The sequence below is a fragment of the Callithrix jacchus genome, chromosome 2 (genome assembly GCF_049354715.1).
Source record: "Callithrix jacchus isolate 240 chromosome 2, calJac240_pri, whole genome shotgun sequence".
NCBI classification, from domain to species: Eukaryota; Metazoa; Chordata; class Mammalia; order Primates; family Cebidae; genus Callithrix; species Callithrix jacchus.
The window spans coordinates 194903192-194925095 of record NC_133503.1 but is presented as its reverse complement, the minus strand read 5'-3'; the positions used below and the strand labels follow the sequence as shown (position 1 = coordinate 194925095).

Here is a 21904-nt window from a genome sequence, read left to right as displayed (position 1 = left end):
ACTGTCTGGGCAAAATCAGGCAGATAACAGGCATTTTTCATGAAGAAAGGAGAACTCAAGTTTGGTCGAAGATGCCCTCTGTCCCGCAGTTTTCCTTTCCTACTCAGTATAATCTTTCATGGAGAGAGGAGCAGATTTAAATGTAAGGTGGAGTCATACCTTTGAGTGCCAATTTTCTCTTCTTAGGATTTGATGTATCTATGTGTTGGGAAATTCCAGAAATTATGAAACCCTTGGTTAGGTCGGTGCGCTGGACCAAGTGTGCTTGGTGAGACATTAGTCCCAGGAGCCGTAAAAAAGTGCCAATCCTTTGGGGATGTACTGCCCTGAATCATGTACGAGCCCTAGAAACACAGCATTTCTCAAACGTGCATCATTTTAGGCAGATGAGAAAGAAGCCAGTCACCTCTACCCTCTGGACAGCGAAGAGCTTAGCTCGTGTTGGCATTTGCATCCAACAGTACAACATGGAAAGCCTTACATAACAACAACAGGCAGAAGTGTCCTCATAAACACATTTTGCCTAAATATTCTATATTAACCAGAGCCATCCACTCACAGGGTGTTAGGATGACCTTTAGTTCTGGGTGCTTGGCTATAAATGATGGAGATACACCGAGTACTAATGAACATACTACTAATAATAGCTAGCATTTGTTTCTGACTCTGGGCCCAGAGCTGCTGTATGCACTGGAGACACACTAACTCATGTAATCTTCACAACAGTCAGCTTAGGTAAGTATCATTAATAATCACAATCTACAGATAAGATGCATGCACAGAGAGGCTGAACAGCCTGCCTAAGACTACACAACTAGTAAGAGGAGGAGCTAGGAACCAAACTCACAAGCGTGACACCAAAGCCTGGGCTCCTAACTGCAGCTGATGTTTTCAAATCCAAGCCTCAAATGCCTTAACGCCTTATGTGGCTTAGGTGCAATATTGAGAATTTATTCAAATGTTACCTGATTTGTAAGAAAATCAGAGACGGACTTGTTAAGACAAAGTCACTTTACTAATCACTGACGAGGCAGTTGGGATATCTGGAAGAATTTCTTGTCTCGTTTATGAGACAAAAATGATGATGGGATTTGATAAGGCCACACTTTTACTAACCTAGAAATGGTATCCAAACTTAATACATTACATTGTACCTAATGAAGAGGCCAATGTGCGCACCTAAATCCTATGCTGTAGGTGGGTGCACTGGCCTGGAGAAAAGGGCTTGGCGTTCCAGAAAAGCCCAGAAAACCCGATGCACACTGCATGCTTCAGGTCCGTCTTTATGAACAACGCGAGCCTCCTGTGTCCTCCCCTAATTAGGTAACCTGGTCACGTGCTTCCTCCTTTCTTGGTCTGAATTCCCACAACTGTAAGAGGGAAGGATGGTAGGCTAAGTTCAATACCTGCATGGAGAAGTCACAGGGGACTGGCCTTAAAAAGAAGCCATGGGCCTGTCCCCAAGTAAGCTGGCCAGTTTGCAATGTCTGAGGTGGCTGGGGCTCAATGTCAAATGAATAATGAAAAATCAACTGGACGTTTCCATTTAAGCAAAGAGCTATGGAGGGGAAGGCCAAGGGGCTACAGGAGCACAGAGCAGGGGTTTAAACTGGTTTGGAGGGCCAGTGAGATTTCAGCTGATACCTGAAGTGTAGCTTAGACAGCTGAGCAAGTGTTGAGAGGCAGACATGTCCCGGGAATGGGAGAAATGCCCAGGGGTAGATTCTGCTTTTTCTCAACAGCAGCACAAACTTGAGTAATTTAAAGACTCATGTTCAAAACCCCTTAACAATGTGGCTCCAGCACTGAGCTGAGGACAGGAAAGCTGAGATGCATGGGTGATGTGGTGCATAAACTATGTGGTGCAAAGGCAGTGTGATGTACAGGTGGTGTGATGCACGGGTGCTGTGATGCATGATCTGAGAGCTGTGTGGTGCATGGACAGTGCGATGCACAGGTGCTGTGATGCATGATCTGAGAGCTGTGTGGTGCATGGACAGTGCGATGCACAGGTGCTGTGATGCATGATCTGAGAGCTGTGTGGTGCATGGACAGTGCGATGCACAGGTGCTGTGATGCATGATCTGAGAGCTGTGTGGTGCATGGACAGTGCAATGCACAGGTGCTGTGATGCATGATCTGAGAGCTGTGTGGTACATGGACAGTGTGATGCACAGGTGCTGTGATGCATGGGTGGTGTGATCTGAGAGCTGTGTGATGTATAGGTGGTGTGATGCATGGGTGCTGTGACGCATGGGTGGTGGATTTGCAAGCAGTGTGGTGCGTAGACAGTGTGGTGCACAGGTGGTGTGATGCACAGGTGGTGTGGTGTGTGGGTATGGCACACAGGTGGCATGGCACAGAAGTGATGTGATGCACAGATGCTATGGTGCAAGGGTGCTGTGACAGATATGTGGCACTGGAGGAGCATCGGCTCTGCTCATCATCCAGTTCTCTTTTAGATTAAATTCTCCGTGGGTCACATTAATTTGGTGCCTCACCCATGCCATCACTACCTCCAAGTGGCTCTAATTCTTATTTAGGCTTGAAATTCTTAAGAGTGGGATGCTACTTTGAAGAGTTGAATCATCCTTTAATATTAAGTACAAAGCAATTCCGCGGGCAATAGAAACTCGAACATTGCTGCAACTCCAGGCAGATATACTAACAGGCAGATTATAAAGGGCAGATGCTGTCAAAGCAGAGAAATAACTTGGGAGTATATAAAGTCAAATGATCACTTTGAGGAGGAAACTTTTAAAACTAAATTATTAATTCTTATCTACTCTGGAATTGCTTAAAAGATTTTCTGTCAATGGCTTTACTACATTGTCAGCATGACCTACAATTAAAACCTGGATTATTTTACATTGTGATGCACTGGGCACAAGTGTACATGAACACAGACACACACGCACACATATACACACACATACATACATACACACACACACAGGCAGATAAACCCATACACACACACTCAGACACACACACATACACAAATACTGACACAAATGTGCAAACACACATAAGAGATACACATACACAGACACACACAGAGACACGCAGACCCACATATATACACACACATGCAAACACACACATATGCAGACGCACACATGCATGCACACATTACACACACACACACACACACACACACACACCCCTAAACAATTCTGCCCTTGTATCCTGGGATACACTAATATTTTCTGCATGGTCCCATCTCATTGTTTAAAAATGCTGATCTCCATCCACTAAGCCGACTTCATGACAAACCAATGGGCTACAGCCTACAGTGTGAAAAGCATGGAGAATCTGAAATCACCCTACTAATGATAACAGTTCCCTGCGCTTTCACTTTTCTCTGTTGTCGTAAGCAATGGGGGAAAGTCCTTGTGTGGTTGTGCAGGTGGACTCCTACACTGCAGGCCTATATGGGGATGGGTGTAAGGCTCTGGACACTGTGAAATGTTCTCAGCACCTCTAACCAGGGCACACAAGCACAGGAGCACAGCTGTGCCTGTTGTTGGGTGAGTGATTTTTCTGACAGAGTAAAACCTTATTTAGTTGGATTCACTAATTTGAAGTTCATGTTCACTGGGTAAAAGGTTATGGGCAAATAAGAAAGTAGGAAGAATATTAAAACCGAAAAACCCTAAATCTACAAATAATTGATGTTTATTACAAGTAATCCCCCTATGTGCCTTCAGTCACGTCTCCTCTACGACAATTCACGTGGCACCTCTGGAGTAGACAAGCATACACTACAGCTTGATCATGAAAGTAACACCACCACATATTTTAAAAAATGCACATCTACCATTCACTATAATTAACACGAATAACTGAAGTCCTACTACATGAGGTATGCATTATAAATGTTTTTAGGTTTGCTATTCAGGATATGTACATGCGTTTCAATAAAAACCCAGGCGATCACGCCTGTAATCCCAGCACTTTGGGAGGCCGAGGCGGGTGGATCACGAGGTCAAGAGATCAAGACCATCCTGGTCAAATGGTGAAACCCCATCTCTACTAAAAATACAAAAAATTAGCTGGGCACGGTGGCGCATGCCTGTAATCCCAGCTACTCAGGAGGCTGAGGCAGGAGAACTGCCTGAACCCAGGAGGCGGAGGTTGCGGTGAGCCGAGATTGCGCCATTGCACTCCAGCCTGGGTAACAAGAGCGAAACTCTGTCTCAAAAAAAAAAAAAAAAAAAAAAAAAAACCCAGGCGAATTACTGGGGAAAGAAGATGAATAGGTCAGGTATGGTGGCTCACACCTGTAATCCCAGCACTTTGGGAGGTCAAGGCAGGCAGATTGCCTGAGATCAGGAGTTCAAAACCAGCCTGGCCAACAAGAGTGAAACTCCATCTCAAAAACAAAGAAAGATGAATGAAAGTCTGTGTGATGCTGCAGCCGTGGAGCTCACTGACCTCACCATGCGGTGTGGTGTGCCAGAGCTAGACGCAGGACACTCCCAGAGCCCACTACATCAACCCCACACTGGGGAGAGATTGGAAAGGATTTTCAAGTCCAACCTCATTGCTTAGGTGTGTTCAAAACATCCCACTGCACTGCCCAAGAGGTGCCTCGTCGTCAGGTGTCTGGTTACAACAGGCTGAGTGGCTTTCTCTGAGGCAGGGCCTCCCCACCAGGTCACAAGCTAAGGTGCACAGTGAAATTCCAGGAGAGAATCCTGGAGGCTGCTTGCCTCTGACCACATGATGGGAAGCCACGAGCAGGCTTGGACTAGGCTGCACAGTGCTGCTCCCACCCTCCGCAAGGGAAGGGCACTGAAAATGTGGGGAATGGATCGGAGGCTGACATTTACCCACCTGTAACACGTCCTGGGGATACCCTCCAAGGGAAGAGTGGTGGGCAATGCTGCCCCAAATTTCTCAATGTTTCTCTTGTATTCTTTAGGGCAATGGGTCCAAATGGGGTCCCAGGACCCGGGGCATCAGCATGGATTCACCTGGGACTGGTCAGAATGCACATTTCTATATACTACATAAGCCTTCCTCAAACACAGGAGCCCAGCGATCTGTGTGTTACCGGCCCCAGGTGCTGCTAGTGCCGCTCGAGGCTGACGGCCAGGCTCTGTCATGACCGGGCAGTGCCCACATGAAGGGCTGCCTGGGAGGTTCCGTCACCTCCACTTTCAGAAACAAATCAGGGAAAAATCACTTCCTCAGGAAACAACCCCTCCCCTTCCCTCAGCTCCGAAACAATCCAGCCCCAAATCCTCAGGGACAGGCATGCTGGCTGGGGCCCTTCTGAGGGCCTGCTCTTGGCCACCAGGCCACACGGAAGCCTTCACAGCCTCGATCACACCAAATCCCCTGGAAAGTCCTATAAATGGGTATCACAGGCCCACCTCTGAGATGAGAAGCTGAGGCTCAGGGAGTGGCAGTGATCTGACCCAAGCCACAGAAGGGCCCTGGCAGAGGACGGTTTACTCCTGTCCTCCCTGGGCTCCCCCACCGCACTGAGAGGCCTCCTGGGAAATGTGTCCACAGCTCCAACACAGATAAAACCATGAGGGACCACAGAAGCCTTTCATGGGGTTTATGGGCCACAGAGGGCGCTGAGTGAGGTCAGGAGGCCTCTGGCATCGGGTCTGGAAGCATGGTGGGATGATGGGTGTGCTCTGGAGGGTGCAGAGGAAGGGATGGGAGCCCACACTGATGGAGGGGCTGGTGAGAAGCACAGCGCCAGGGAGGGTGGCCGGAGAAGGCGCCTTAACTACAGGACATGCCCTGGCTTCTACGGGCAACACAGCAAGCAGGCTGGGAGTGTCCTTCAGCCCTGTACCTGTGCCTGAGTTCCAGTCATGGGGCATCAGGGACACCGTGGAGTGAGTGAGAAGCAAGTATGAAAGGGAGGGGCAAATGGAATTGTTTGGGGCAACTGAATCGTGGGCATCTGCATCAAGCTGCCCAGTTAGCAACAGCAAGCTGAGCCAGGGGAAGTGGTGAGGGCTGAGGGTTGTCTGCAGATGCACGGTGTGAAAAACTGTGGCTGAAATGAATTTACCCTGGAGCGCGTTGTGTGAAGACAAAGAGGACAGAGAGAAAAGGCAGTGCAGCTAATAAATAACAACTGAGGGCTTTAATTAAACATCAGTGAATCTAAGACTTGAACTCTTGAAACATCTGAAGCTGTCAAACATGAAATAAATCTGGCCATGGGGTCCACACTTCCATGTTTTGAAATAAGGGGAAAGAAAAGGGTTTTGCTCTTCTGTACACGGCAAGGGGAAGGTGAGTGGAGCAGACTTTGGGATCAGCAGGGCCAGGAGCAGCGCATGGCTCCCAGCTGGCAGCTGAAGTCTGCCCACCTGGGGTGGCCTGAGGCTTTTACCTTCATCAGAATTTCACTCGAACTTTGCCCTGACGCCAAGCGATCCAGGTCTGCATTCACCCTTTACGAAGCCCAGCCTCGGAGAGGGTGGGACCAGAGACATAGGTGGTCTCACTGGGGCCTAACTGCCCTGGTTTGAGGAAGGAGCAGTGTTTACAGGTTCTCCTAAGAACTGTCCCCCACACTGGTCCACTGAGGACACACGTGCACCTGTCTCCTCCAGCGTTTCTGTTCTGTGACAGCCATGACTTCTAGGCCCTCTTACTCTTTGGCCATTAAAAATCCTCTGAACTCTGACAGCACTTCCTCTACTTCCTGGAGTTGGTGTTTCTCACCACCCTGCCCTCCAACCATCTGTCCCCATCTTCCTGATTAGACCTCGGCCACCTCACTCTGGGCAGTACGTCTGTTTACTCTTTCTCAGGAGTAAACAGATTCACTGGTTCGCTGGCTTTGTTAATCCCAAGTTTGGGACTCAAGACCAAGTTAGGTTTTCACTGAAAAATGATGTGTGTCTAGCATTTGCAAGCACTGCATGGGCACAAAGTAATATAGTACATAATCCTTTCTCAAACACAGGACCAGGCAGGGCAGGAAGGACTTGAGGCCGGCAACCACTATGCACCAAGCAAGAGGCTTGGCTGAACTTCACCCCTGCCCTTCCCAGTAACACACTCCTATGTTGAAGTCCTAACTCCCAGAACCTCTGAGTGTGGCTCTACTTGGGGAGAGGGCCTTTAAAGAGGAGATTAAGTTAAAAGAGGTCATTAGGGTGGACCCTCATCCAGTACGACTGGCATCTCTATAAGTGGAGAGCTGGACACAGACAGGCACAGAGGGAAGACCATTTGAGGACACAAGGAAAAGAGGGCCATCTTCAGGCCAAGAAGAGGGGCCTCAGAAGGAGCCAACTCTGCTGACACCTTGATCTTGGGCTTCCAGCCTGCAGAACTGTGAGACAGCAAACCCATGCCGCTTCATCCACCCAGTCTGGCACTTTGTTAAAGCAACCCCAGCAAACTAACGAGTGGCACACACAGCATGTGCAGAAAGAATTTAGACGGGGAAGTTCCCAGGGACTGGGGTCATAAGGGAAGATGTTGAAAAAGCAGCTTCAGTGGGGCATGGAAGGACTGGTGTAATTCGGGATTTGGGGGGATTGGAGACCCCTCCACATAGGAAGGGCAGCAGAGGTGCGGAGAAAGACTGAGCACTATGTATTCTGCTGTGTAGATTCTGGTCTCTCAGGTCCTGATTCATGGAAGATAGGCAGTGATGTCTATGAGGAGGGCTGGATAGAGTTGGGGGAGACTGGGCAGGGCCTTACATGATGAGTAAAGAAGAGCAGGATCCCAGAAGACCAACATGGCACAGGGGAGAGAGTTCTGGGCCAGGGCAAGGCAAGCCCTGTGGGTCTATAAATTAGCTCTGAAGTCGGAGGGAATGCCCTTAGCTTCTCAGGCTTCTGTTATTCAACTGCAGAATGGCAACACTGAAGTCTTTCAGTAGTTATCAACTTCTCCCGCTGGAGCAGTAGATCCTGTTTCAAAACATCAAATCTGAATGGAACCCCAAGATATCAAATATCTAGGTGGGGCTCCTCTTGAAGCTGGGGAGGGAGAAGCCTGAGGCGGACCCAAGGCATTACTCATTAGTGCAGGCCTCCATATGACACACGCACCTGTGAGCTAGGCTGGAGGAAACCAGGCAGCCAACCGACCAATTTGCCCTACAGCTTTTTTTTTTTGAGACGAAGTAGCATGCCCTCTCGGGTGAACTCAGCAGTAGCAGCAGCGCCTGTGACTTTTCCACCAATAGAAGTCACAGATGTTAATGGTTTCATATCACATCCTGTTGTTGCCGACACCCAGAAATACTGCTGACATTCACCACTACTGCAGAGCGATGCCAGTGATCAGACCTGTCAGACCTTGGTACTAACTCTTAAAAAAATAATAATCTAAAGTAATATTTTGATCACTGTACGTCATACTTCTTATGGCAAGAAAACAGGTATTACGAATAAACAAAAGCAGTAAAAATACAAAGAAAATGATTCAAAAGGATTTGAAAACTGAGGAAGCACAGATATGCAGATGTACGGTGATATGATTTGGATCTGCACCCCCACCAAATCTCGCGTTGAACTGTAATCCCTAACGCTGGCGTCTGGGCCTGGTGAGGTGACTGGATCATGGGGGTGGATTTCTCATGAATGCTTTAGCAACATCCCCTGGTACTGTTCCCGTGGTTGTGAGTCCTTGTGAGATCTGATTGTTTAAAGGTGTGTAATTCCTCCCCGCTTGCTCTCTCTTGCTCCTGCTCTCACGTTGTGAGACGCCTGCTCCCCCTTTGCCTTCTGCCATGACTGAGAGCTCCCTGAGGCTTCCCCAGAAGCACAAGCTGCCATGCCTCCTGTTCAGCCTGCAGCATCATGAGCCAATTCAATTACCTCTTTTCTTATAAATTATTCAGTCTCGGGTATCTCTCCAATATTTGCACTGCTATAGCATTAGGACTAATACATAGGAATATACAGATGTGCAGGCCATAAGGGTCTCTGTGTCTCCCAGAGTTGTGTCTCAAATGTGACTTTAACTTGCTTGTGCCCAAAGTGCAGGGAGTTATATGGACAGTTGCTGAGTTCCTATTTTTGGAGGAGAGGAGGAGGCCCCAAATGTAAAATGCTGGAGAGGTTAAAGACACAATAGCCTGATATCCCTTCGGTTTGGTCCTTGGAAGGATGCTGCAATAATTTGCTCTAGGGGGTATTTGTGAATAGGAATGGCAGCCAGATTAGAGGTCCCAGGACAGCAACTGGAGCTGTCCCAGCCCATCAGGCTGATGGCCCGCCCACCCACCTCCAGGTGCCACTCACTCAGGCAGCCAGGTCTAAACAGCACCTGGCCATACCTTGCACCACTCCATCTTGGGGACACAGAGTAGGAGCCTGAGCTGCCTGTGGGTTCCCACAGCAATATCTTCTGACCTTGAGAAACGCAGGCAAACTGGCAGTGCCTTGTAGGTCAGTTACCAGGCAGTTCCTGAGGACCCAACAAAGGTACTTTTGAAGAAGCTGTTGGGTCATTTCTAGGTATATAGCACCTCTCAGAAGGAAAAGAAAAATGCGAAGAAGAATTAACACAATTTTTAGGAAGTGAGTGAGTTAACTAAGGTCTCAAGGAAAACAGAGGTGAGTTTTCTGATGCCATAGAGAGAATGGGCAGGCTGCTGTAGGCAGGAAGGCCGTCAGCCTTGTTTATCATCTGTGCCCCCTGGCCCTGGGAACTCAGCATAGAATTCCAACAAGGAGACAGCACTGAGGTATTTACCGCTTTATTTGCATATCAGCTTGTCACATGTAACAATTAATTTGATGATCCCAAATTGGACCTGACAGGAAGCCTCCTGATGATACACCATGCCTAGATTTAGCAGAGATAAACACGGCTGTTAATTTCTCCAGCAGAGGATGTGAGTATCAACCCAGGGCTGCTTTCACTGATTTCCATTTCACTCAACATGGGCCCACCTCATATTGGCATTGCTCCCTTTAGCTGATAGCTGTGGCCAATTTTATAAGTGTGGTGTCCTAGGGTTGCCTGCCAATCATTTCCCATTTCCAAAGTGATAAGAACGTGACAGGGGACACAGAAATTGAGCCCCATTGGTGAAGAAACAGTAGGCAGAATGAGGCTGGATAAGCCCTGAAACTGTCAGTAAGAAGATAAAACGCGACTAAGAGAAATTGTGATTTACAATGAACTTTTCAGGAACAATCTATCGTGCAAAGTAAACTCCTTTGAAGTCTAGACATCTTTAGGTAGCAAGAAAAAATAATATTTTTTCTCTGCCTCCACCCCTGTACTAACTGTGATGATTAATATTGAGTGTCAATTTGATTGGCCTGAAGGAAGCAATATTGATCCTGGTGTGTCGGTCTGTGAGGGTGTTGCCAAAGAAGATTAACATTTGAGTCAGTGCGCCGGGGAAGGCAGACTCACCCTTAATTGGGTGGGCACCATCTAATCAGCCATCAGCAAATCTAAAGCAGGTAGAAAAACGTGAAGCAACAGACTAACTTAGCCTCCCAGTCTACATCTTTCTCCCATGGTGGACGCTTCCTGCCCTCGAACGTTGGACTCCAAGTTCTTCAGTTTTGAGACTTGGACTGGCTCTCCTTGCTCCTCAAGCTGCAGACAGCCTACTGTGGGACCTTGTGATCCTGTAAGTTAATACTTAACAAATTCCCCTTTATATGTACATACCTATCCTATTAGTTCTGTCCCTCTAGGGAACCCTGAAGAATACAGATTTTGGTACCAGGTGTGGTTCTAAAGGAACAAAATATTAAGGGTGGAGTTCTTCCACTAGTTTTGGGGTTTCTGGAGTTGGCTACTTAATATGATTAGACCCCAAAATGCTAAGGACTCTACTTCTAATAGTATGGAGAATACTGATAGTCCTAGGCAGAACTGTTTAGAGAGTTCTGCAAAAATAAATCCATCTGACACTCCTGATTCACCACTTCTGAGAGGCAAGGAGTTTATTGACTTTATATATAATACCTCTGACTATATATGGAAAACCAAGGAACATAATGAAGCTGGTGGTTGCTTCTAAGTTCAGAGGACAGAGTGATGAAAGAGAATTACGAACTCAGGGATGTCTCCCCACCTTCAGAAGCAGATACTGAGCCTCAAATCTGCTAAGAGTGCCCTGAGTGAGAGTCTCATCTCCCACAGAGAAAGAGCGGAAATTGTGGAAAAACAGACACAAGGTCTTATCATGTGAGTGGCTGACCTGCAATGAAAGGTGCAGGTACAGCCTCTTCAGATGTCTACTGTTAAAGTGAGTGCATTGATTGGGAAAGAATGGGACCCTGCAACTTGGAATGGGGACATGTGGGAGGGCCCTGATGAAGGTGGGGACACTGAGTTTGTAAACTTTGATGAGCATCCCCTCCCTGACCCATGCTCCCACCAGCCTTTCTACTTTTGTTTCAGAAGATAAACTCTGTGCTGCCTGAGGCAACAGTGTTGGCCTCCCCTGTGGCAGTTGCCAGGCAAGATAATGTTGATTTTCTCCAGAAGCCACCCCAAACACCCCCGCTGGCTTCTAGACCTATAACTAGACTAACATCCCAGTGGGCCCCTAGAGATGAGGTTGAGAGTGTGACCCATGAGGAGGTGCACTACACTAGAAAAACATTGCTTCAGTTCTCTAATTTACATAAACAGAAAACTAGAGAACAGGCATGGGAATGGATATTAAGGGTATTGGATAAGAGTGGAAGGAGTTGGATCAGGCTGAATTTATTGATTTGGTGCTACTAAGTAGGGACTCTACATTGAATGTTACAGCTCAGAGAGTTAAAAAAGGTTCTAATAGTTTATTTGCTTGATTAGCTGAAATATGGACTAAAAGATGGCCCACTGTGAGTGAGCTGGAAATGCCTGATCTTCCTTGGTTTAATGTACAGGAAGGGATCCAAAGGCTTAGGGAGCCTGGGATGGTGGGATAAATTAATCACTTTAGACATACTCATCCCAGCTGGGAGGGTCCAAAAGATATAACCTGATTAATGCCTTGTGAAATAGATCTGTGAAGGTAGCACCTGCATCTTTGAAGAGCCCTGTAATTGCTCTTCTCTGCATGTCAGATCTAATGGTGGAACCCACAGTCACTCAACTAAAAAATTTAAATACAATGGGAATAGATACTGAGGTGGCAGGGGCCGAGTGGCATCACTCAACCATCAACGGCAAGGTGGACACAGCTACCATAATGAACAGCAGAGGCAATGAGGCAGTCAGAATAGTCTGGACTTGTGTAGAGCTATGGCATTGCCTAATTAATCACAATGTTCCTAGAAGTGGAACTGATAGGAAGCTTACTGCACTCCTTAATTTATACAAGCAGAAAACTTCTAGGTCAAAGGACAAAAGACTAATTTGAATTATAGAAACAGAGAATCACAGCCTCTCAATCAATTTCCAGACTTGAGCCAGTTTACAGACCCAACACCATTGAATGAAGAAGAGTCTGGGTCCTCTTGAGGAAGAACCCCACTATGTAACCAAAAATTTATGCAGCAAATCTTTCTCCCATCTTTCCCCAAGGAGATCTCTGGTCTTTTACCAGAGTAACTGTGCATTGGGGAAAGGGAAATGATCAGACATTTTGGGGACTTCTGGACTCTGGCTATGAGCTGATGTTGATTCTAGGAGACCCAAAATGTCATTGTGGTCCTCCAGTTAAAGTAGGGGCTTATCGAGGTCAGGTAATTAATGAAGTTTTAACTCAGGTCTGACTTGCAGTGGGTCCCTGGACTCATCCTGGGGTCATTTCCCCAGTGCCAGAATGCATAATTGGCATAGACATACTTAGCAGCTGGCAGAACCCCCCATTGGCTCCCTGAGTGGGAGGGTGATGGCTATTATGGTAGGAAAGGCCAAATGGAAGCCATTAGAGCAGCCTCTAGAAAGGCTGCTATTTACTACTAGAAAAATAGTAAATCAAAAACAGTATCACATCCTTGGAAGGATTGCAGAGATTAGTGCCACCATAAAGGACTTGAAAGAGCAGGGGTGGTGATTCCCACCACATCCCCATTCAATCCTCCTATTTAACCTGTGCAGAAGACAGATGGACCTTAAAGAATGACAGTGGATTACCGTAAGCTCAACCAAGTGGTGACTCTAATTGCAGCTGTTGTACCAGATGTGGTTTCATTGCGTGAGCAAATGAACACATCTCCTGGTATCTGGTGTGCAGCCACTGACTTGGCGAATGCCTTTTTTCTCCATTTCTGTCCATAAGGCCACCATAAGTAATTTGCCTTTAGCTGGCAAGACCAGCAATACACCTTTACTGTCCTACCTCAGGGGTATAGCAACTCTCCAGCTTTGTGGCATATTATTTGGAGAGACCTTGATCACTTTTTGCTTCCACAAAATATCACACTGGTCCATTACATTGATGACATTATGCTGACTGGATCCAGAGAGCAAGAAGTAGCAAACACACTGGACTTACTGGTGAAACATTTGCATGCCAGAGGATGGGAAATAAACCCAACTAAAATTCAGGGAACTTCCACCTCAGTAAAATTTCTAAGGGTCCAGTGGTGTGGGGCCTGTGGAGATATTCCTTCTAAGGTGAAGGATAAGTTGCTGCATTTGGCCCCTCCTACAACCAAGAAAGAGGCACAATGCCTAGTGGGTCTATTTGGATTTTGGAGACAACACATTTCTCTTTTGGTTATGTTACTCCAGCCCATTTATTCAGTGACCCAAAAGGCTGCCAGTTTTGAGTGGGGTCCAGAACAGGAGAAGTCTCCACAATAGTCCATGTTGCTATGCAAGCTGCTCTGACACGTGGGCCATATGACCCAGCAGATCCAATGGTGCCAGAGTTGTCAGTGGCAGATAGGGGTGCTGTTTAGAGCCTTCAGCAGGATCCCATCGGTGAAACACAGCATAGGCCTCTAGGATTTTTGAGCCAGGCCTTGCCATCTTCTGCGGGTAACTACTCTTCTTTTGAGAGACAGCTTTTGGCCTGTTACTGGGCTTTGGTGGAAACTGGACTTTTGACTATGGGTCATCAAGTCACCATGTTACCTGAACTGTCTGTCAGTCCATCATGAGCTGGGTGCTTTCTGACCCATCTGGCCATAAAGTGGGTCATGCACAGCAGCATTCCATCGTCAAATGGAAGTGGTATGAATGTGACTGGGCTTGAGCAGGTCCTGAAGGCACAAGTAAGTTATCTGACCTTCGTAAACCCCTCTTATGGGCATTTGAGCCACTTCTTCATGTAACTTACCCTTATAAGCTGCACTCCTGCTATCCTCCCTTCTCTCCTTGAGCCTGAACCAATGGCCTCATGGGGAGTTCTCTATGATCAGTTGGCAGAGGAAGAGAAGACGAGGGCCTGGTTCACAGACGGTTCTGCACAGTACGCAGGCACCACTGAAAGTGGACAGCTGCAGCACCATAGCCCTTCCTAGGACATCCCTGAAGAACAGTGGTGAAGGGAAATCTTACCAGTAGGCAGAACTTCCAGCAGTCCACCTGGTTGTATGGAAGGAGAAATGGCAGGATGTATGATTATATACTGATTCATGGGCTGTAGCCAATGGTTTTGGCTGGATGGTCAGGGACTTAGAAGAAACATGATTGGAAAATTGGTGACAAAGCAATCTGGGAAAGAGGTATGTGGATGGATCTCTCTGAGTGGTCAAAAACTGAAGATATTTGTATTCCCTATGAGTATTCACCAACGGGTGACCTCAGCAGAGGAGGATCTGAATAATCAATTGAACAGGATGACCTGTTCTGTGGACACCACTCAGCCTCTTTCCCCAGCCACCCCCGTCATGGCCCAGTGGACCGATGAACAAAGTGGGCATGGTGGCAGGGATGAAGGTTACACATGGGCGCAGCAACATGGACTTCCACTCACCAAGGCTGACATGGCTATGGCCACTGCTGAGTGCCCAATTTGCCAGCAGCAGAAACCAACAGTGAGCCCTTGATATGGCACCATTCCTTGGGTGATCAGCCAGCTACCTGGTGACAGGTTGATTATATTGAACCTCTTCCATCATGGAAAGGGCAGAGGTTTGTCCTCCTCACTGGAAGAGACACTTACTCCAAATATGGGTTTGCCTATCTAGCACACAATGCTTCTGCCGAGACTACCATACGCGGACCCATAGAATGCCTTATCCACCATCATGATATTCTACACGGCATTGCCTCTGACCAAGGCACTATTTTACAACTAAAGGAGTGTGGCAATGGGCTCATGCTCATGGAATTCCCTGGTCTTACCAAGTTCTCCATCATCCTGAAGCAGCTGGATTAATAAAACCGTGGAATGTCCTTTTGAAGCCACAACTACAACACCAACTAGATGAAAATACTTTGCAGGGCTGGGGCAGAGTTCTCCAGAGGGCTATGTATGCTCCAAATCAGCGTACAAGGTATGATACTGTTTCTCCCATAGCCAGGACTAGGAATCAAGAGGTAGAAGTGAAAGTGGCACCATACACCATTACCCCTAGTGATCCACTGGCAAAATTTTTGCTTCCTGTTCCCACAACATTATGTTCTTCTGGCCTAGAGGTCTTAGTTACAGAGCGAGAAACGCTCCTACTAGGAGGCACAACACTGATCCCGTTAAACTGGAAGTTAAGATTGCCACCTGGACACTTTCGCTCCTCCTACTTTTAAGTCAACAGGCCAAGAAGGGAGTTAACAGTGTTGGCTGGGGTGATTGTCCCAGACCATCAAGATAAAATCGGTCTACTACTCCACAACAGAGGTAAGGAAGAGTATGCGTGGAATATAGAAGATGCATTAGGGCATCTCTTAGTATTACCATGGCCTGTGCTTAAGGTCAATGGGAAACTACAACAGCCCAATTCAGGCAGGACTACCAATGGGCCAGATCCCTCAAGAATGAGAATGAAGGTTTGGTTCACTCCACCAGGGAAAAAACGATGACCTGCTGAGGTGCTTGTACTGAAGACAAAGGGAATACAGAATAGGTGGAAGAAGGTAGTCATCAATACCAGCTACGACCATGTGACCAGCTACAGAAATGGGGACTGTAATTGTCATGAGTATTTCCTCCTTCTTTTGCTAAAAATATGTTTGTACACTTATAAACTTATACTAAGAAAATATCTTTATTTCCTTTTCCTGACATCATGTGATGTCAGATTTATTGACTTCATATTAGCATCGTTAACGTTTAAGTATCGTTAACCTAATGTGATGTATTTGGGTTGGGGATGGGTGCATTTCTGGTTGTACAAAGAATAGTTGTACTATGTTAGGCATAATTGTGACCCTATTATTGTCTTTATTTGAGATTATATATGATCTCAGGAGATGTGTATGGGTTCAAGTTGACAAGGGGTGGACTTGCGGTGGTTAATACTGAGTGTCAACTTGATTGGACTGAAGGATGCAATATTGGTCCTGGGGGCATCTGTAAGGGAGATTCATATTTAAGACAGTGGGCTGGGGAAGGCAGACCCATCCTTAATCAGGTGGGCACCATCTAATCAGCCGTCAGAAAATATTAAGCAGGCAGAAAAACGTGAAGCAAGAGACTGGCCTAGCCTCACAGTCTACATCTTTCTCCTGTGCTGGATGCTTCCTCCCCTTGAACATCAGACTCCCAAGTTCTTCAGTTTTGCGACTTGGACCCAGCTTTCTTGCTCCTCAAGCTTGCAGGCAGCCTACTGTGGGACTCTGTCATTGTGTAAGTTAATACTTAATAAACCTCTCTCTCCCCCCCATATATATTATCCTATCAGTTATATATTATATATACATATAAATATACATACACACACACATATATCCTGTTAGTTCTCTCCCTCTAGAGAACCCTGACAAATATACTAACTCTGAACTTGTTCACAACTACAGGTGGTCAGAAACTGGCTTCTATACCCCACTCACCTGGGCCCAGATGCCACAGGATTGTCACCTTAATGAAAGCTATCTGGGGTAAAATGACAACATCTAAGTAACAACACTTTACCCACCAACAGCAGTGCCCTTCTCACACCCACCACCCGACGACTGACGCTCATGCCAAATCTTTCTTCAAATTACTATTCCCCACCATCCTTTACAGACTGCACTTTGGAAGGAAGGAGCCCACAGAACTGAATGAATATCAATCACAGAAGCTGCATAGCAAGACATTCAGTGTTCGATGTACCGAAAAATCCTCTTTACACATCTTTATGCTTCTGGCCACTGCAGCCGCAAAGTCTAGCCATTAGAAGGGACAGCCATCTTTCAGAGTCGTGTCCCTTGATGAAATGTCAATGTCGAAGAAATATAGACAGATACACCTTATGTATTTGGCCATGCCTCCTCCCTCTTGCCATCACAGTCTCCTCTAAGAGTAAGCAATTAAAAAAGAAAGGCTAAATGTTTAGTCCTGTTATTGTAAACAGTACTTACAATAACAAACTCACACCGATAGAAGAGGGAAGATACTGTATTCATAGCCCATCAGGTCAAAAAAAAATAGAAGATAAGAGTGATACAAACCATGGCAATTAATTCAACTCCCTATATGTAGTCTATCCTGTGAATATAATTTGATTTGCACAGGGCCACTCAGCTGCCTATTAGTGCAGCTGGTCAGCTCCGGTCTTCCAGGCTGGTCCTTGAGTTGCAGGATGATGCCTTGTAAGAACAATTCAGTGGTTACAAAACCTTGGAAATAGTACTTAGCTCCTTTAGGTCATCTGAGAAAAACTACTCTTGTTAAGCTCATTTCATTGGGACTTTGGAGGAAGAAATAACAGAAGGGATGGAGGCACATACAGAAACAATCATTAAGAAGACCCAGGCAAGAAATAAAACAAAACAATTATTGAGCATAATAAAGAAAAAGGCAGCATGCTACAGCCACTAATTAACACATAGCCCTTTCTGAAGAGAGATTCTATTGTAGGCTCCAGGCTAGACACTAAAGCAAAAGAATGTGTGAACCTAAGCTCCTACCTCATTAAAGGTCTCTGGTCGGAGTCACCCGACATTTTATTACATGCCATTATCTTCATCCTCATTACAATGCTGAGTTGTGACACCTTCTATGTTGACAGAGCTCCTAAGAATACAGAAGGAGACTTGTAGGTCTTGCTCTGCATCTTAGGGGACTGTTTGTTATCCAAGTGTACTTGTCAGGTGTCTATCTGGAAGATTACTGAAGTGCCAAAATACAAATGGTGTATTGTTTTGGTGAAGAAAAAAGCATACAGCAAAAAAGTAAACCTGTGGGATGTGTTCAAGGCACCATACAGCAAAAACATTCCATTTCCTTGTGCTACCCTCCAAATGTTATACAATAATTTCTGGTTAAACTCTAAATTAAAACGGTTTAAAAGCACAGCACCTCTAATCCTGTTCAGGCCTGAAATGATTTATAAGTACCTATCCAGGAACTACTCTGCCAGCAAAGGAATGCAGATGGCCTCAGTGAGAATTAATCAATCTCTGGAAGGTTCTTGAGGACTGACTTATATTTTCTTATTTTCTCCAGAGTCTAGCAAGTTTCCACCTCTGTAACAGGAAACCCATGAATATGAGACTGCTATTAATTCATGCTGTGCTTTTAGTTCTTTTCAAAGCTTACAGATATTCACATTTTTCTCTTATTTTCTTTTCTCTGTAAAAGTCCCATAAGAGAAAAAGACACATGAATAAATTCTTGTGCTACAGATGAGGAAACAGTCACCAAAGGTTCGTGATTTACCAGGGGCCACCCAGGAGCAAGGGGCCAGCACCCCAGGGCCCATCAGCTTAGGGCTTTCCTAGACAAAATGCTTTACAGGCCATTTCAGGTAGGCCAGGGGAGGCTGGCTCTTATGGACTATGTGTACCTAAATTGCTTGATTTAGCAGTCATACATGTGGTCCAACACTTTCAAAAAGAACCAGCACATGAACTAACAGACCAAAGGCTTAGCCTGGGTAGAGTCATACTAAAGCTGCAGGGGACACATTCCTCCTTTCTGGTTCTGTGTCCCTAAGGGATGAGGGCTCCAGTGACTTGGAGGGCAGAGTGCTAGTGCTCCCCAGGGCCTTTCACAGGGGATGCAGCCATCTGGACAAAGTCAAGCTCTGAAAAACCCAAAAACCGCAAGCGGGTGTAGCTCCCTCCTCCTGTCAGGAGGAGAAGGTGGGGGTTCTGCCTCTGCGTGCTGACCTGAGCTTCTTGCTTCCCATCTCCCCTTCATGCTTCCCTCTGACCCAACACCCCATGGACTTGGTCTCACTAAGGCTGGGAAAGGGCTGCATCTGTTTCTATCTCTGATCACATTTGGTATCTCTGGCAAAGTGAAAACAAACCTTCCATTCTTCAGCAGTGTTTGTTTTGGGCCCATTGGGCACCACCCTTCCCATTTCAGGCTTATTTTTTTTCCACTTACAGTCATCATGAATTTGGCAGAGGTGAGTCATGGTTTTTACCCTGGCTCCAGCTTCCTCTTGTTTTTACTTTTCCAGTCTCATTTCCTTTCTTTGCAGCTGCCTTGGGAGCCTCCAACGGTTGGCCTCTGATGTGGATATTCCGGGTCCCAAAGCCTCCAATCGCTGGCCTCTGACATGGTTATGCCGGGTCCCAAGCTTGGGCTATCTCCAGTCCTGAGGTGCATGGGCTCCTGCATGCAGGGCCGGGGCTTTCTGAGTGGTTGGTGGTGTTCCTGGTTCTGAGGTTCTTGCCCCCGAGACCTGAAGACTCACCAGGGCAGCAGCTGACCTTCAAGTGGAGGCAGGGAGCCTCTGCAGAAGCCGGTACCCTGCAGAGCTGCTCTCACAGTGCCATGGTGTCTTGTAAAGCCACAGAGCTTGAGTTGACAATTGGGTTAGAAGGAAAATCACTGAAATTCTTCTGACTTAAATGAGCTTGATGGAAACCAGCACCTAATAATACAATCCTCGTGCTGGAAAGATGTCTCTGAACATAAACATTTGATGTAGGATTTTAGGCTTTCTTCTCAATAATTTCCCCACAACTCTCTGGGAAAAATGACTAGTTAACAGAGCAGAAATGGTGGGCAGGAGACTGGGAGTCTTTGGAGTCATACGCATTTGGATTTACATCTTATTGTTCAGTTACTTTGGGAATGACCTTAGCCATGTCATTAGTCTTTCTTAGTAGATCTCCTTGGCCATAAAGGAGAGTCCCCTTGCCTCGTAGGATGTGAAGACTAAGTAAGACTAAGTATGCAAAGCACCTGGTCTAAAGGTTTGCTGTTATTTGGCTGTTAGACTTCCTGAATGCTACTGAACTGCTTAAGTCATACCAGGGACAATCTTTTAAATGTCTTATTCCCCAAGGCCCAATTAAGATGAGCCATAATCATAAACTCAACAGGCCACATGACAGATGCTTTCAAAATAGATTCAAGTCCCATGGGAAAAAAACGTTCAATTCTGCCTGTTGGACAGTTGTCATGTATACTCTCTTCTGCTTCCCCTCTGGAGACCTTATAAATATGGTGGTCAACTAGGAAGTTATCATTACCCACAGTGAAAGAAGAAACTGTTGATGAACATTTCTTCCTTTAACACAGTGTTGATACATTTCTGGAACATGTGTAGGCTTCACATGTGTTGCAGAGACTGGGATGGTGCGTGTCTCAGGTAAATGCTGCTCACAGCGTGGGGGGGAACGGGCAGCACCTCTCACTCTGCTCATGAGAAATGCAGTCTCAGGCCCAGCCCAGCCCTGCTGAGGCAGAATCTGCATTCTGATCAGATTCCCAGGTGATCTGCAAGCACATTAAAGTTCGGGAGGCTCTGCAGTCTTGCAGAGGAGGCAGGCATGTGATGGTAAAGGTGCTGGCCCCAGCCCAGAAGGCTGGGCCGGGTTCTGATGGTTTCTCTTCAGCCCCTGCAACTGCAGCTTAGCTGAGGACAATGGGCAAGTCTTATCATGCTTACCCTCGTTACATACAAAACTGTCAAGGGCCTGAGGTTTTATCCTACTTGTCAGCTAACAAGTTCGCCTGCCACTGTGTGTGCATGTTTGTGGAACGATGTGTGTGTTTCCGTGTGTGCATGCGTATGTGTATTCACAACAGAAGGTGCAAGACCTCTGAGTCAGAGAGAGTAGCAAGAACCACATCTTAGCACTAGTTTGCTAAGTGCCAATCCCCATGGTGATGTGACAGAGTGAGGGCCAAGTGTCACCTATGCATGTAGTGGAATCATCATTGAGGAGATATCCCAGAATTAGGGACCTCTGACCTTGTACAGGGCTGCTGGTGACCTTCTCTCTCCATTATTCAGAGAGAGGGAGAGACAGAGAGAGAGAGAGAGAGAGAGAGAGAGAGAGAGAGAGAGAGAGAGAGAGAACGAGACCTAGCTTCATCCTGGAATGTAAGCAACCATCTTAGGGGAGCAGAAGGGAGACTTCTGCAAGCTCTATTGTCCTAAAACGTCTCCTTGTATAAACATTATTAACTTGAATGTAAATGTCTTTGCTCAGAGGACCTGGACTGTGCAGAAACATAGATGTCTGTGTGAACTGTCTCTCAACGTGCCCATGCGTCAGAAGAATGGGTGGCTGACACACAGCAGGTAACAGTACGTGGCCATTGCCCCAGGGGAGCCTGTAGTCTGAGAAGCACCTGAAATGAAACCAGTGTCATGAGCAGGGAAGTCCCAGGTACCTGGGGGACCACACAGGGGGTCAGCACGCCTTGATGAAGGTGGGCCTGGCAGAAAACAGTTCCTGGGCTGAATTCCAAGCTGAGACTTGATGTTTAGATTGGCTGCTTCTGAGTTCTAGGCAGGGAGCCCTGATAGTCGGCCATGAGAGGGTGGTAGGGATGGGGCCTGCTGCCTTGTTCCTGAGGCTAAAGGGCCTGGCTTCATTATGAGGGTTTGGATGTGGGAGCCTGGGGAGAAGGAGAAATACATGTTGATGATTCTGGCTGGGAAAACTCAGTATCCAAGTTATCAGAGCCTAGTAACAAGATGGAAAGGGGAGC

The 21904-nt window shown here is 46.6% G+C and overlaps 1 protein-coding gene across 1 annotated transcript in view; it reads right to left on the bottom strand.

The window, feature by feature from the left end:
* Nucleotides 1-21904, bottom strand: part of DAP (death associated protein) — an 81147-nt gene that overhangs the window by 25918 nt on the left and 33325 nt on the right. The window lies entirely within an intron of this gene.